This window comes from Hylobates moloch, unplaced genomic scaffold (assembly GCF_009828535.3).
Source record: "Hylobates moloch isolate HMO894 unplaced genomic scaffold, HMol_V3 SCAFFOLD_3, whole genome shotgun sequence".
Classification (NCBI taxonomy): Eukaryota; Metazoa; Chordata; class Mammalia; order Primates; family Hylobatidae; genus Hylobates; species Hylobates moloch.
The window spans coordinates 159,915,936-159,930,491 of record NW_026652278.1 but is presented as its reverse complement, the minus strand read 5'-3'; the positions used below and the strand labels follow the sequence as shown (position 1 = coordinate 159,930,491).

General features: G+C 36.9%; 1 long non-coding RNA gene across 1 annotated transcript in view; it reads left to right on the top strand.

Annotated features, from left to right (window-relative positions):
* The first annotated feature begins 9,566 nt into the window (after positions 1 to 9,566).
* Positions 9,567 to 14,556, top strand: part of LOC131382986 (uncharacterized) — a 39,837-nt gene continuing 34,847 nt past the window's right edge. The window contains exons 1-2 of the long non-coding RNA XR_009212629.1: positions 9,567 to 9,757; positions 12,042 to 12,202. This is a non-coding gene — a long non-coding RNA (uncharacterized LOC131382986). The remainder of the gene's footprint in view (positions 9,758 to 12,041; positions 12,203 to 14,556) is intronic.

Genomic DNA, 14,556 nt, shown 5'->3' with positions numbered 1-14,556 from the left:
TCCTCTTTGAGAAGGCTTTCCAAGAATTCAAAGGGAATTGAGTGTTGTGACCTAAGCCTTTGCAGCTGTTTCAGCACTAGAGAGCTCCCTTAGCCCAGGAACACTGTGACTCCCACAGACCCCCCTAAATGCACAGCCTTAGTGGACTTGAGGACCATAAAGGCAAATTCTCTGAGTTACCAGGCAAAGTCTCTCACTCTTTTCTCTCTTTTTCCCTTAATCAGAAGGAGTCTCTCCTCACTGGGCTGCTTGGAGTCAGAGAAAGAGTGATCTGGACCCTCCTATGGCCACCATGGCTGCCACTGCACAATGTTGCACCTAAACCTTGCAGGCCAGCACGGAACTGGGGCTCACCCAGTGCCTGTGGCCACTATTGTCAGGCTGCTGCTAATGTTTATAGAAGGCTCAGGGCCACTTGAGTTAGTGAGTGGTAAATCCTGCTGGGACTGTATTTGTCCTATCAGGGTGGCAGTTTCCCTTCTGGCCCAGAGTGGTTCTAAAAATATTGTCCAAGAGCAAAGTCCTGGAACTGGGGGATTCAGGAATCTCTCTGGTGCTTTATTATATGTGGCTGAGCCCAAAATGCAAGACAAAGTCCTCTGTACTCTTCCCTCTCCTTTCCCCAAGTGGAAGGAGTTTCTCCCTGAGTTGAATGGCCTGGATTTGGAAGAGGGGTAATGCAGAAACTTTTCGACCACCACAGCTGATGTCACACTGGGTCACACCTCACATCTCCTGCCTCTGAGACCATTGCAGCATCGGGAATTTTCCAAGGGCTTCAGTCTTTGTGGCCTGACTGCTGCTCAAATTCATTCTGGGTTCCAGGCCAATGTAGTTATTTGGTAATGAAGCAAGGACTGGAGTTTTTTCTGCTTGGGTGGAGAATTTACCTCTGGCCTCCAGCTGGTGTAAATGTTCCTTCCATAGGTGCTAGTAGAAATCTGCCCTGTGCTGTGTTCTGCTGTGACAGCTCTGAGTTCCAATGTGAAGTCCCACACTCACTTTGCTCTTCTTCCCACAAGTACACAGCTTCTCTCTCCACATGGCACTGCCTGGAGTTGAGGGAGGGGTGGTGTATATTGTGCAAAGCTCTCTAAGCTCTCTTTCCTACCCTCTTCAATGTCTCTTTCCTTGATATTATGTTACAATCATATACTGTGATTGCTCAGCTGATTTTTTTTTCTTTTTTTGGAGTCTTATGAAGGTGCTTTCTTGTCTGGATCCTTGTTCAATTTGGTATTCCTTGTTCAATTTGGTATTCCTGTGGTGCAATGATCACTGAAGTGTTCTATTTGGCCATCTTGCTTTGCCTCCTCCCAGAAACCACTAGAAATAAGTTTTTGTTGTTGTTGTTTGTTTTGTTTTGTTTTTTTTTGAGACAGAGTTTTGCTTTGTCACCCAGGCTGGAGTGCAGTGAGGCAATCTTGGCCCTCTGCAACCTCTGCCTTCTGAGTTCAAGCAATTTCCCCGCCTGAGCCTCCTGAGTAGCTGGGATTACAGGCATCTGCCAACATACCTGGCTAACTTTTGTATTTTTTTGTAAAGATGGGGTTTCACCATCTTGGACAGGCTGCTTTTGAACTCCTGACCTCAGGTGATCCACCCGCCTTGGCCTCCTAAAGTGCTGGGATTACACACATGAGCCATCGCACTCAGCTGGAGATAAGTTTTTAGATACAACACTAAAGGCAGGATCAGTGAAAAAATAAATCAGTAAGTTGGACTCATTAAAATAAAAAACTTCTGCTCTGTAAAAGAGTATATCATGGGAAATGAGAAGACAAGCCACAGATTGTGAAAAAGTACTTTCAAAAGACACATGTGATAAAGAAGTGTTATCCAAAACATACAAAATATTCTTAAGCCTCAACAATAAAAAAACCAAAAACCTGATTAAAAAATGGGCCAAAGACCTTAACAGACACCTCATATAAATAAGAATATATACATATGTCAAATAAGCACATGAATAGATGCTCTTCATCTTATGTTATCAAGGACATGAAAATTAAAATAACAATGAGATACTTCATCTGTTACACAGTTATTGGATGGCCAAAATGTGCAACACTGACAACATCAAATGCTGATGGGAATGTGGAGCAACAAGAACTCCCACTCATTGCTGGGGAAAAATGCAAAATGGTGCAGTTACACTGGAAGATAGTTTGGCAATGTATTACAAAGTTAAACATACACTTACCTAATTGTCTAGCAGTTGAGCTCTTTGGTATTTACCTATGTGAGTTGAAAACTTATGTTCACACAAAAACCTACACACAGATGTTCATAAAAGTTTTGTTTATAATCCCCAATACTTGGAAACAACCAAGGTGTCCATTAGTAGATGAATAGATAAATTATGGTGCATCCATACTATGAAATATTATTCAGTGCTAGAAAGAAATGCACTGTTTAGCCACAAAAGTTATGGAGGAACCTTAGGTGCACATTAGTAAATGAAAGAAGTCAATCTGAAAAGTCTTGATATGGTCTGGTTGTCTCTTTCTAATCCCATGTTGAAATGTAATCCTCAGTGTTGGAGGTGGGGCCTGGTGTGAGGTGACTGTATCACAGGGATGGATCCCTCATGCATGGCTTATGCCAACCCTTTAGTGATGAGTGAGTTCTCAATCTGCATTCACATGAGATCTGGTTGTTTAAAAATATGTGGCACCTCCCCTGCTTCTCTTGCTGCCATGCAACTCACCTACTCCTTCTTCACCTTCCACCATTATTGTAAGCTCCTTGAGGCCTGTCCAGAAGCAGATGCCAGCATCATATGTCCTGTACAGCCTGAAAAATTGTAAGCCAAAAAAAATCTCTTTTCTTTATAAACTCACCAGTCTCAGGTATTCCTTTATAGCAACAACAACATAAAAAAGGACTAATGTAAAGCTACATACTGCGATTCCAGTTACATGACATTCTAGAAAAGGCAAAACTATGGAGACAGTAAACAGTAAATAGTTCAGTGATTGCCTGAGGTTGGGAGTTGGATGAAGGGAAGGATGAATAGGCAGAACATAGAGTACTTTTAATACAAAATACTATGTATGACACTATAATGATGCATATAAGTTACTGTGCATGTGTTCAAATCCATAGAATTTACAACACTAAGAGTGGATTCTAATGTAAAATTGTGGACTTTGGGTGATTATGATGTGTCAATATAGGTTCTTCAATTGTAGCAAATGTACCAGTCTAATCAGGTTTGTTGATAACGGGGAGGCTGTGCATATACAGGGCAGAAGTTACACTGGAATTTCTTTACCTTCCTCTTAATTTTGCTGTGAACCTAAAACTGCCCTAAAAAAGTCTTTGGTAAAAAAAAAAATGTATGTGTATATTAGGGAGGTTCTTAGTCTATCTATATTCCAGTTTCTTCATCCATTAAGGGGGATAATAGATGAATTCACTTTACTGAGCAATTATAGAGATTAAATCTATTAATATGTATAGAGAGCTTAGAAGATTGCTGTCTGGCACATGCTATTTACATGATAGTTATCATGATCATGGGGTCGTTACAGTTATGCCACATCACAAGATTGTTATGTTTCTCTGCTGTAAAGGAAACATTTCACTGCATAGAGGTAGAAACAGGTATGGCAGACTATTCAAAACTGTTGAAATATAAGCCAAGACAATTGCAGTAGGAGAGAGATTAAACTCGACTTCAACAAAACAAAAGGCAGGAGAGTTATTTAAGTTTTATAAAAAAGTTCCCTTGAACTTTATTCCTGAAATTTCAGTTCCTTGAAATGTTTATGTATTTATTCATATATTCATTTTTTTATTTCGATGAATTTTTGGGGAACAGATCATGTTTGATTACATGAATAAGGTCTTCAGTGGTGATTTCTGAGATTTTGGTACACCCATCACTCAAGGAGTGTACACTGTACCCAATGTGTACTCTTTTATCCCTCACCCCCACCCACGCTTTCCCCCAAGTCCCCAAAGTCCATTATATCATTCTTATGCCTTTGCATCCTCATAGCTTAACTCCCACTTATGAATGAGACCATACGATGTTTGGTTTTCCATTTCTGAGTTACTTCACTTAGAATAATGGTCTACAGTTCCATAGAGGTGTCTGCAAACGCCATTATTTTGTACTGTTTTATGACTGAGTAGTATTCCATGGTATAACTACCACAATTTATTTATCCACTCATTGATTGATGGGCATTTGGGCTGGTTCCACATTTTTTCCATTGTGAATTGTGCTGTTACAAACATGCTTGTGCAAGTATCTTTTTGGATAATGACTTCTCCTCTCAGTAGATAGCCAGCAGTGGGATTGCTGGATCAAGTTGTAATTGTACTTGTAGTTTTTTAAGGAATCTCCACACTGTTTACCATAGTGGTTGTACTAGTTTACATTCCCATCGACAGTTTAAAAGTGTTCCCTTTTCACCATATCCACACCAACATATATTATTTTTTGATTATATGACTATGGGCATTCTTGCAGAGTAAGGTGCTATTGCACTGTGGTTTTGATTTGCATTTCCTGATAGTGTTGTCTAGTATTTTTTCACGTTTTTGGCCCTTTTTATATCTTCTTTTGAGAATTGTCTATTCATGTCCTTAGCCTACTTTCTGATGGAATTGTTTGTTTTTTTCCTGATGATTTGTCTGAGTTCCTTGCAGATTCTGGGTATTTGTCCTTTGTTGGGTGTATAGATTGCAAAGATTTCCTCCCACTCTGTGGTGATTACTTTTTTTGCTGTGAAGAAGATTTTTAGTTTAATTAAGTCTCATCTATTTGTCTTTGTTTTTGTTGCATTTCCTTTCGGGTTCTTGATCATGAAGTCTTTGCCTGAGCCAATGTCTAAAAGAGTTTTCCAATGCTATCTTCTGGGATCTATATGATTTCAGGTCTTAGATTTAAGTCTTTGATACATCTTGATTTGATTTTTGTATAGGTTGAGAGATGACAATCCAGTTTCATTCTTCTACATGTGGTTTGCCAATTATCTCAGCAGCATTTGTTGAATCAGGTGTCCTTTCCCCTCTTTACATTTTTGTTTGCTTTGTTGATTATCTGTTGGCTTTAAGTTTTTGGCTTTATTTCTGGATTCTCTATTCTTTTCCTTTGATCTCTATGCCTATTTTTATACTAGTACCATGCTGCTTGGGTGACCATAGCCTTATAGTATAGTCTGAAGTTGGTTAATGGGATGCCTTCATATTTGTTCCTTTTGCTTAGTCTTGCTTTGGTTATGCAAGCTCTTTTTTTGGTTCCATATTAATTTTAGGATTTTTTTTCTAGTTCTGTGAAGAATCATGGTGGTATTTTGATTGGAATTGCAAGGGATTTGTAGATTGCTTTTGGCAGTATGGTCCTTTTCACAATATTGATTCTACCCATCCATGAACATGGATTGTGTATCCCTTTGTGTCATCTATGATTTCTTTCAGCAATGTTTTGTAGTTTTCTTTGTAGAGGTCTTTTACCTCCCTAGTTAGGTATCTTCCTAATTTATTTTTTCTTTTTGCAGCTATTGTAAAAATGATTGCATTCTTGATTTGATTCTCAGTTTGGTTGTTGTTGGTGTATAGCAGAGTTACTGATTTGTGTACATTAATTTTATATCCTAAAACTTTGCTGAATTCATTTACCAGTTCTAGAAGATTTTGGATGAGTCTGTAGGGTTTTCTAGGTATACAATCATATCATCAGTGAGCAGTGACAGTTTTACTTCCAGTTTACTGATTTGGATGCCCTTTATTTCTTTCTCTTGTCTGATTGATCTGCCTAGGACTTCCAGTATTATGTTGAACAGAAGTGGTGAAAATGTCACTCTTGTCTTCTTCCAGTTCTCAGTGGGAATTCTTTCAACTTTTCCCCATTCAGCAGAATGTTGGCTGTGGGTTTGTCCCAGATGGCTTTTATTACCTTAAGGTATGTCCCTTCTTTGTCAATTTTTCTTAAGGTCTTAATCATAAAAGGATGCTGGATTTTGTCACATGCTTTTTTGTGTCAATTGAGATGATAATGTGATTTATGTTTTTAACTCTTTTTATGTGGGGTATCACATTGACTTGCAGAAGTTAAACCATCCCTGCATCTCTGGTATGAATCCCACTTGATTATGGTGGATAATCTTTTTGTTATGGTTTATAATATCACACATTTATTATATCTTTTTGATATGGATTACCTTGGATTTGGCTAGTATTTTTCTGAGCATTTTTTGCATCTGTATTCATCAGGGATATTGGTCTGTAGTATTCTTTTCTTCCTATGTCCTATTCTGGTTTTGGTGTTAGGGTGATACTAGCTTCATAGAATGATTTATAGAGAACTGTATTGGTATCAATTCTTCTTCGAATGCCTGATACAATTCAGCTGTGAATTCATCAGGTCCTGGACTTCTATTGCGGGTAACTTTTTAATTGCTACTTCAACCTTGCTGCTTGTTATTGGTCTGTTCAGAGTTTCTATTTCTTCCTGGTTTAATCTAGGGGGGTTGTATATTTTCAGGAATGTATCCATGTCCTCTAGGTTTTCTAGTTTATGTGTGTAAAGTTGTTCATAGTAGCCTTGAATGATCTTTTATATTTCTGAGGCATCAGTTGTATAAATCATATCACCCATTTTAGTTCTAATTGACCTTATTTGGATCCTCTCTCTTATTGGTTAATCTTGCTAATGGTCCATCAATTTTATTTATCTTTTTAAATAACCAGCTCTTTGTTTTATTTATCTTTTGTTTTTCTTTTGTTTGTTTCTATTTTATTTAATTCTACTCTAATCTTCATTAAATTTATTTTCTTCTGCTGGGTTTGGGTTTGGTATGTTCTTGTTTCTCTAGTTCCTTTAGGTATGACCTTAGATGATCTCTTTGTGCTCTTTCAGACTTTTTGATGTAGGCATTTAAGACTATGAGCTTTTCTTTTAGCACTGCTTTTGCTGTATCCCAGAGGTTTTAATAGGTTGTGTTACTTATCACTCAGTTAAAATAATGTTTTAATTCCCATCTTGATTTTGTTGTTGATCCAACAATCATTCAGGAGCAGGTTATTTAATTTTCATGTATTTGCCTGGTTTTGATGGTTTGTTTTGGAGTTGATTTCCAATATATTTCATTGTGGTCTGAGAGAATACTTGATATAATTTCTGTTTCCTTAAATTTGTTGAGACTTGTTTTGTGATCTATCATATGGTCTATCTTGGAAAATGTTCCATGTGCTAATAAATAGAATGTACAGAATGTTCTGTAAATATCTGTTAAGTCCAGTCTTTTCTAGGGTATAGTTTAAGTCCATTGTTTCTTTGTTGACTTTCTCTCTTGATGACCTGTACAATTTTATCTGTGGAGTATTGAAGACCCCTACTATTACTGTGCTGCTGTCCATCTCATTCCTTAGGTCTAACAGTAATTGTTTTATAAATTTGGATGCTCCAGTGTTAGGTGCATATATATTTAGGATTGTGGTATTTTCCATTGGACTAGTCCTTTCATTATCACACAATGTCCCCCTTTGTCATTTCTAACTGCTGTTTCCCTTAAAGTTTCTTTTGTCTGATATAAGAATAGCAACTCCTGTTCATTTTTGGTGTCCATTTGCGTATATCTTTTTCCACACCTTTACCTTAAGTTTGTATGAGTCGTCATGTGTCAGTTGAGTCTCTTGAAGACAGCAGATACTTGATTGGTGAATTCTCACCCATTTTGTTATTCTGTATCTTTTAAGTGAAGCATTTAGGCCATTTATATGTAATGTTAATATTGAGATGTGAGGTACTATTCTATGCATAGTGCTATTTGTTGCTTGAATACCTTGGTTTTTTATTGTGTTATCTTCTTATAGGCCCTGTGAGATTTATGCTTTAAAGAGGTTCTATTTTGGTGTATTTCAAGTATTTGTTTCAAGATTTAGAGCTCCTTTTAGCACCTCTTGTAGTGCTTTCTTGGTAGTGGCAATTCTCTCAGCATTTGTTTGTCTGAAAAAAGAGTGTATCTTTATTTATGAAGCTTGGTTTTGCTGGATACAAAGTTCTTGGCTGATAATTGTTTTGTTTAAGGAAGCTAAAGATAGTACCCCAATCCTTTCTAGCTTGTAGGATTTCTGCTGAGAAATCTGCTGTTAATGTGATATGTTTTCCTTTATAGGTTACCTGAAGCTTGTGCCTCCCAGCTTTTAAAATTCTTTTCTTCATTTTGGCTTTAGATAACCTGATGACTATGTACTCAGCAATAATATTTTTGTGATGAATTTCCCAGGTGTTCTTTGAGCTTCCTGTGTAAAGATGTCTAGATCTCTAGCAAGGCGGGGGAAGTTTTCCTCTATTATTCCCTCAAAAATATTTTCTAAACTCTTAGATTTATCTTCTTTCCTGGGTACACCAATTATTCTTAGGTTTAGTCATTGAACATATTTCCAAACTTCTTGGAGGCTTTATTCATTTTTTTGAATTCTTTTTTCTTTGTCTTTACCAGATTTTGTCAACTTGAAAGCCTTGTCTTCGAGCTCTGAAGTTCTTTCTTCTGCTTGCTTGATCCTATTGGTGAGACTTTCCAGTGTGTTTTGTAATTCTCTAAGTGTGTCCTTCAATTCCAGAAGTTGTGATTGTTTGTTATTTATGCTATTTCACTGGAGATTTTTCCATTCATATGCTGCATCTTTTTTTGTTTGTTTGTTTTTTTATGTTGTACTTCACCTTTCTCTGGTGCCTCATTGATTAGCTTAATAATCGACCTTCTGAATTCTTTTTCTGTCAATTTCTTGTTTTGGATTCATTGCTGATGAGCCATTGTGATCTTCTGGTGGTGTTAAAGAATATTGTTTTGTCATATTACCAGAATTATTTTTCTGGTTCCTTCTCATTTTGGTAGACTATGTCAGAGAGAAAATCCAGGGATTAAGGGTTGCTGCTCAGATTCTTTTGTCTCACATAGTGCTCCCTTGATGTGGTGCTCTACCTCTTGCTTTAGGGATGGGGCTTCCTGAGAATTGAACTGCAGTGATTGTTATTTCTCATCTGGATCTAGATACCAGTATCCTGGCTGGTACTGGAGAGTGTCTGCAAAGAGTCCTGTATGTGATCTGTCTTCAGGTCTCTCAGCTGTGGATACCAGCACCTGCCCTGGTGGAGGTAGTAGGGGAGTGATGTGGACTCTGTGAGAATCCTTGGTTGTATTTTTGTTAAGTGCATTGGTTTTATGTGGCTGACTTCCAGCCAGGAGGTGTCACCTTCAATAGCACATCAGTTGCGGTGGTACAGGGAGGATCAGGCATTTTCCAGGGCGACAGAGGTCCCAAGAGATTATGTCATTTGTCTTAGGCTATCAGGTAGGGTAGAGAAAGACCATCAGGTGGGGGCAGGGTTAGGCATTGTCTGAGCTCAGGCTCTCCTTGGGCAGGGTTGCTGTGGCTGCTGTGGGGTAGGGGTTGTGTTTCCCAGGCAAATGAATTTATGTTCACAGAGGATTATGTTTGCCTCTTCTGTGTCACACTGGTCTCCAGGGAAATGGGGGAAAGCTGGCAGCCACAGGCCTCACCCAGCTCCTATGTAGCCCACAGCCCAAAAGGCCAGTCTCACTCCCACCATGCTCTCTGAACAGCAGTGAGTTTATTTCCAGGTAGCTGGTGAGCTACCCCAGGCTCAGAACTTGCCCCAGGCCACAAGCCTCCCAGCTGAAAAGGCAAGCCGACTCACAGTTCCTCCACTGTCCCACAGAGCCTGCAGAGCAATCCACCTCCTTCAAAGTGTCTGTGGATTCCTTCGGCTTTCCTGGTATGTTCCCATTTTCGGAGTAAAAGTTCATGATGTGAGCCTCCACACGCTGGTCTTTCTGGCTGAGTGGGTGCCGCAAGTTAGACCTGCCTCCTGTCTGCCATTTATTTCCCATATCTAAGTTTTGGGATTTTACTTTGAAGGGAAATGGGGAATAAATGAAGTCTTTTAGGTAAATGAGTCACATGCTCACATCTGTATCTTAGAGAGTGTGATGATGAATGAATTTTGTAGAGATCATACGCAAGGTAGAAAGTCCAGCTATGTCCATTAGATACCACAAAAGATGTTAGTGATCTGGATTTGGGTAGGATCCAGTGAAGTAGACATACATGAAAAATGTTTTAAATCTGGAATGGATAGGATTTGCTAATTGTTTGGTTTCCTGGAAAGAAGGAATGAAAAGTGTTTGCTTTTGAAGCAGTTATGAGTCTCTACTATCACTTATTCAGAAGGAAATCATGGGAGAGGAACTAATTTAGGGCATATTGATTTTGAGGTGCTTATTAGACATTCTAATATTAATTATAAATGTCTGGGCCTCAGGGGACATACCGTGACTAGAAATATAAATTAAGAGAAAAAATACATATATAATGATGCTGGAAGATATATAAAGGGAGTGAGTGGGCTTATGGGTAGGCTCTAAAGCATATCAATATTTAAATGTTAAGAAAGTAACATTTATTGAAAAATATTCAGAAATGGCCACATATGTATTTAGAAAAATGGGAGAATGCACTATAAAGGCAAAGGAAGGGCATAATCAACAATGTCAAAGACTGATGAAAGAATACTTAGGGCAAGTTCTGTATTAAAAAAATAAGAAAATTTATGGAGTAACATTAATTAAGTCATTTTGTTTTCCACAGATTCTCTATGTGGAGTTGCATTAACAGAGATCTATAAATACTAAGAAATCCTATTGAGCAGCTGGGGTTTTAAAAGCTGGTATCTTTTCCATAGGAATGAAAATGCCTTCCTCAAATCATTAAATGGGCTATAATTATGGCTTTTATTCTAAGCTCTTTGTACAAAAAGCAAGCAATTGATTTCTTTGTAGCTACCTTAACGCTTTCCTGTATTTATATTAAAGTTAAGTTTAGGTGATTGAAGAAACACAATAAAGGAATTTCCCATTGTAAGAAAAAACAAATGGCAGAGATGAGAGATGTGAGGGATGTATATTTCAAAGATTATCTTACACAAGCATATCACAGAAGACACTGAATAATAGTACATATAAATTTAAGTTCACTACTCATATAAATAAAATATGTTGCATTTCTATAGTTTACAAGTCAACTACATTTTTATTCTATTACCTGTTCACAATAAACTCATTCTTGAGATTGTCTCTTTCCAAGGGTTATGCAGACTGTCCTAAGACTCACTTCACACAAAAGTGATAATTAAACCACTTTGTACTTTATTTGTCCATCAGTAAAATTTATAAAGTTATCAGCAGATGTGGAAACTTTTCTGCAATCTCTGGCTAGTGCAAGCTACAGCGCTGATTCTTTAGAACTAACCTGCTTCTATGTGAGCTTCCCCTCTGAAGTTTTGCCATTGCTAAGACTTATCCCTGGGTAGCAGAATTTGTGTCATTTCATCTTTCTTTCTTTCTTTTTCTTTTCTTTTTCTTTCTTTCTTTTCTTTCTTTCTTTCTCTTTCTTTCTTTCTTTCTTTCTTCTTTCTTTTTCTCTTTTTTTCTTCTTTTTTTTTTGAAACAGAGTCTCACTCTGTCACTCTGTCACCCACGCTGGAGTGCAGGGCATGATCTCAGCTCACTGCCACCTCCATTCTCCGGGTTCACGTGATTCTTGTGCCTTAGCCTCCCAAGTAGTTGGGATTACAGGTGTGTGCCACCACGCTTGGCTAATTTTTGTATTTTTAGTAGAGACAGGGTTTCACCATGTTGGATAGGCTAATCTTGAACTCCTGACTTCAGGTGATCCACCAACTTCAGCCTCCCAAAGTGCTGGAGTTTGGGTAACTTCAGCTAGAAGAACTTATGAGGTCTCTACTCTCATGTTTTTTTCTGTCTTTTCAAGTCAACTATGAAAAACACAACAATGGGCCTATGCCTTGAAAACAGTCAGAAAAAGGTATCACACATAATTCAGTAGGACACATTGTCCACATTATCTAACATTGGAATAGTAAGTTCTATCATAAACTTTATGCTGTTAAAGATTAAGCTCTCTAAAATGGGGATTTAAAAATTTACTCTTTGCTTTTTATGAATTGAAATCATACTTTGTATTCTTTGTTTCTTTCACAGATAAAGTCGTGACTATATGAATTGATACTGTTGATACTGTAGAAGCTAAGAGCAATGCCTCGCCTATAGATAGCAAGAAAATGGACACATCAGTACTATACTTGCAAGGCACCTATTCTGCAATTAACTGGAATGAATTGGGAAGCAGACCCTGAGCCCAGGTAAGATAACCGCTCCAACTAGCACCTGAATTTCAGCATGGGGATGCCCTGAACAGGAGATCTACTTAACCCGTGCCTGGTCTTGACATATAGAAACTCTGAGTTATTAATTTTTTGCTGTGTTAAGACCCTACATTTATGGCAAATTGTTACATAGCAACATAAAACTAATACAGATACTAGTAAAAGTTATTCCTATCAAGTACAAGTGGTGAAAGTCAAAGTTTAATGTACTGTGTGATTGCTCTGGAGAATACGAATGAATTAATACAGAAAAGATGATAACATTGTCAAATAAATGAAGAGCATATCAGCACCAATTAGGCTTAACCTTGTTTAAAAACATTTTTTTTTCCTTTTTTCTGGAACCAATCTTGCTGACTGGCATCCCTGTATGCTGTTTTGTACTCAGCAAGTCCATTCTATTGAGAGATCACTATAATGAAATTGCAGCATCAGTGCTTTCTAACAGGGCCATGCTTACAGTGCAGGTGGGCAAGCTACACACTCTAAATCTAATTTGTGTTCTCAATAAGAAAATGGAATTTTTAAAATACTTTCAACATTATTCTGAGAATTCAGGGCTCATCATGCCAAACAGACGAAAAAGCAGCCTTATTTATCTTAATTAAAGCTCATCTTAATCAAGAAACTGTCAGACAATATTTCTTGAAAGACACTTCTTAGTCTCATCATCATCATATCAGTCACAAGGGAAGCACCATCAGCGGTACATATTTGAATACGCAGCTGAAAGCCAAAATGAAGAGTCAGTTCTAAAATCTTATATAATGAAGCCTTACGTCTTGAATAAAACATGATAGGATAGTCACTTAATTCAAATATTTGGAGCCTGGTGTCTTAACTAATTTTTTTCAGAATCTGCACAAGTGATTTTATATATATATACACATATATATGTATGTATATGTGTATATATATACATAACTTATGTATACATGTGTGTATCTATGTACATGGAAACATCATATTCATTTAATGTGTTATGGTGGTATTTTTCTATTTTTTAAAAAATAAACATAGTTAAAAAATAGCATATAAATAATGTACTTGTGACCATTTAAACTATTAAAAATACCAATTTCCACCTTGAATTGTAAACTGTCACTATTTCAACTCTTCCCTCTTTCTGCAGTAAAAAGGAGTAAATATCATATCCCTTGTCATATAACTTTTCAGAGCTCTCCCACTTTAGACTCCTAATTTGCTTTGGAAACTGGGATGTTCACATTTGTGATGTAAGCAGAGACTTGGGATGTACTTATGTGTTTGGGCTTGTTCTCCTGAGCCTCTGCAGTTGTTATGAAAAGTATATTCTGGGCCAGTCCATTGGTCCCAGGAGGAGAAAGACAGTCCCCTTGGAGCAGAATCCTAAGTTCAATCCGAGTTAAGATCAGCAGAGACCCATTCAGGCTCCCCCTACATTAGCAAATTGCCCACCAACTTAAGATTTGTGATCTAGTAAGTGCTGATTTTTATACATCTCTGAGATTTTGTGGTTCTTTGTAATAACATTATTATAATAGCTAATTAATATATTTTCTAAATTTCATTTACTTACTATATAAAACAAAACAAGAACAAATTAAGAACCAGTATTGAGTTTAAGTAATGAAAAACACAAAAATGTTAAAAAAATGTTAATTTTAAAAATTGTTCTAGTAGGGCTTTAGTATCAACAAGCAAAACTTGGTAGCTATCTGTATAACGTAGTTTAAAGCAATGCAAGTTCAAATGCACATGCCTTTAAAGGAATGAAAATGGAGATTGGTGATAGTGTAAACTGGTAAATTCATCTTTAAAAATTGTTATTATTTGCTAAATGAATATATGCATATCAGGAGTGTCATTGAGTCCATTTCTTGGAATACATATTAGGAAATTTGTATATATTTATAACAAAATACATATGAAATTATATTCATAGCACATTAGTTAAACTCAATTGCAAAACACCTCATTGAATTTCAATAGTAGAAAACATAAAAACATTAGTCAGCAATTATGAAAGAAGCTACAGCGATAAAAAATAAAATCAGAAGATTTCACTGGCATAGTGTTGAAGAAAAAAGACAGACGAAAGAATACATACTATATAATTCCATTTCCACAAAGTTTTTTCATAGGACTAGAAGTCAGAAATGTGCTTATACTTTGGAGTATTGTCTGAGACAGACCTTAAGAGCTGGGTGGCTGATAATTTTTCTTTGAGTGATAGTTATATAACTAAAATCGCCTCATAAATATTATCAAGTGGCACATTCATGATTTCTGTACATTGATATATATATATGGATATATATATATCTCTCCTAAAAATTAAGAAATGTCAA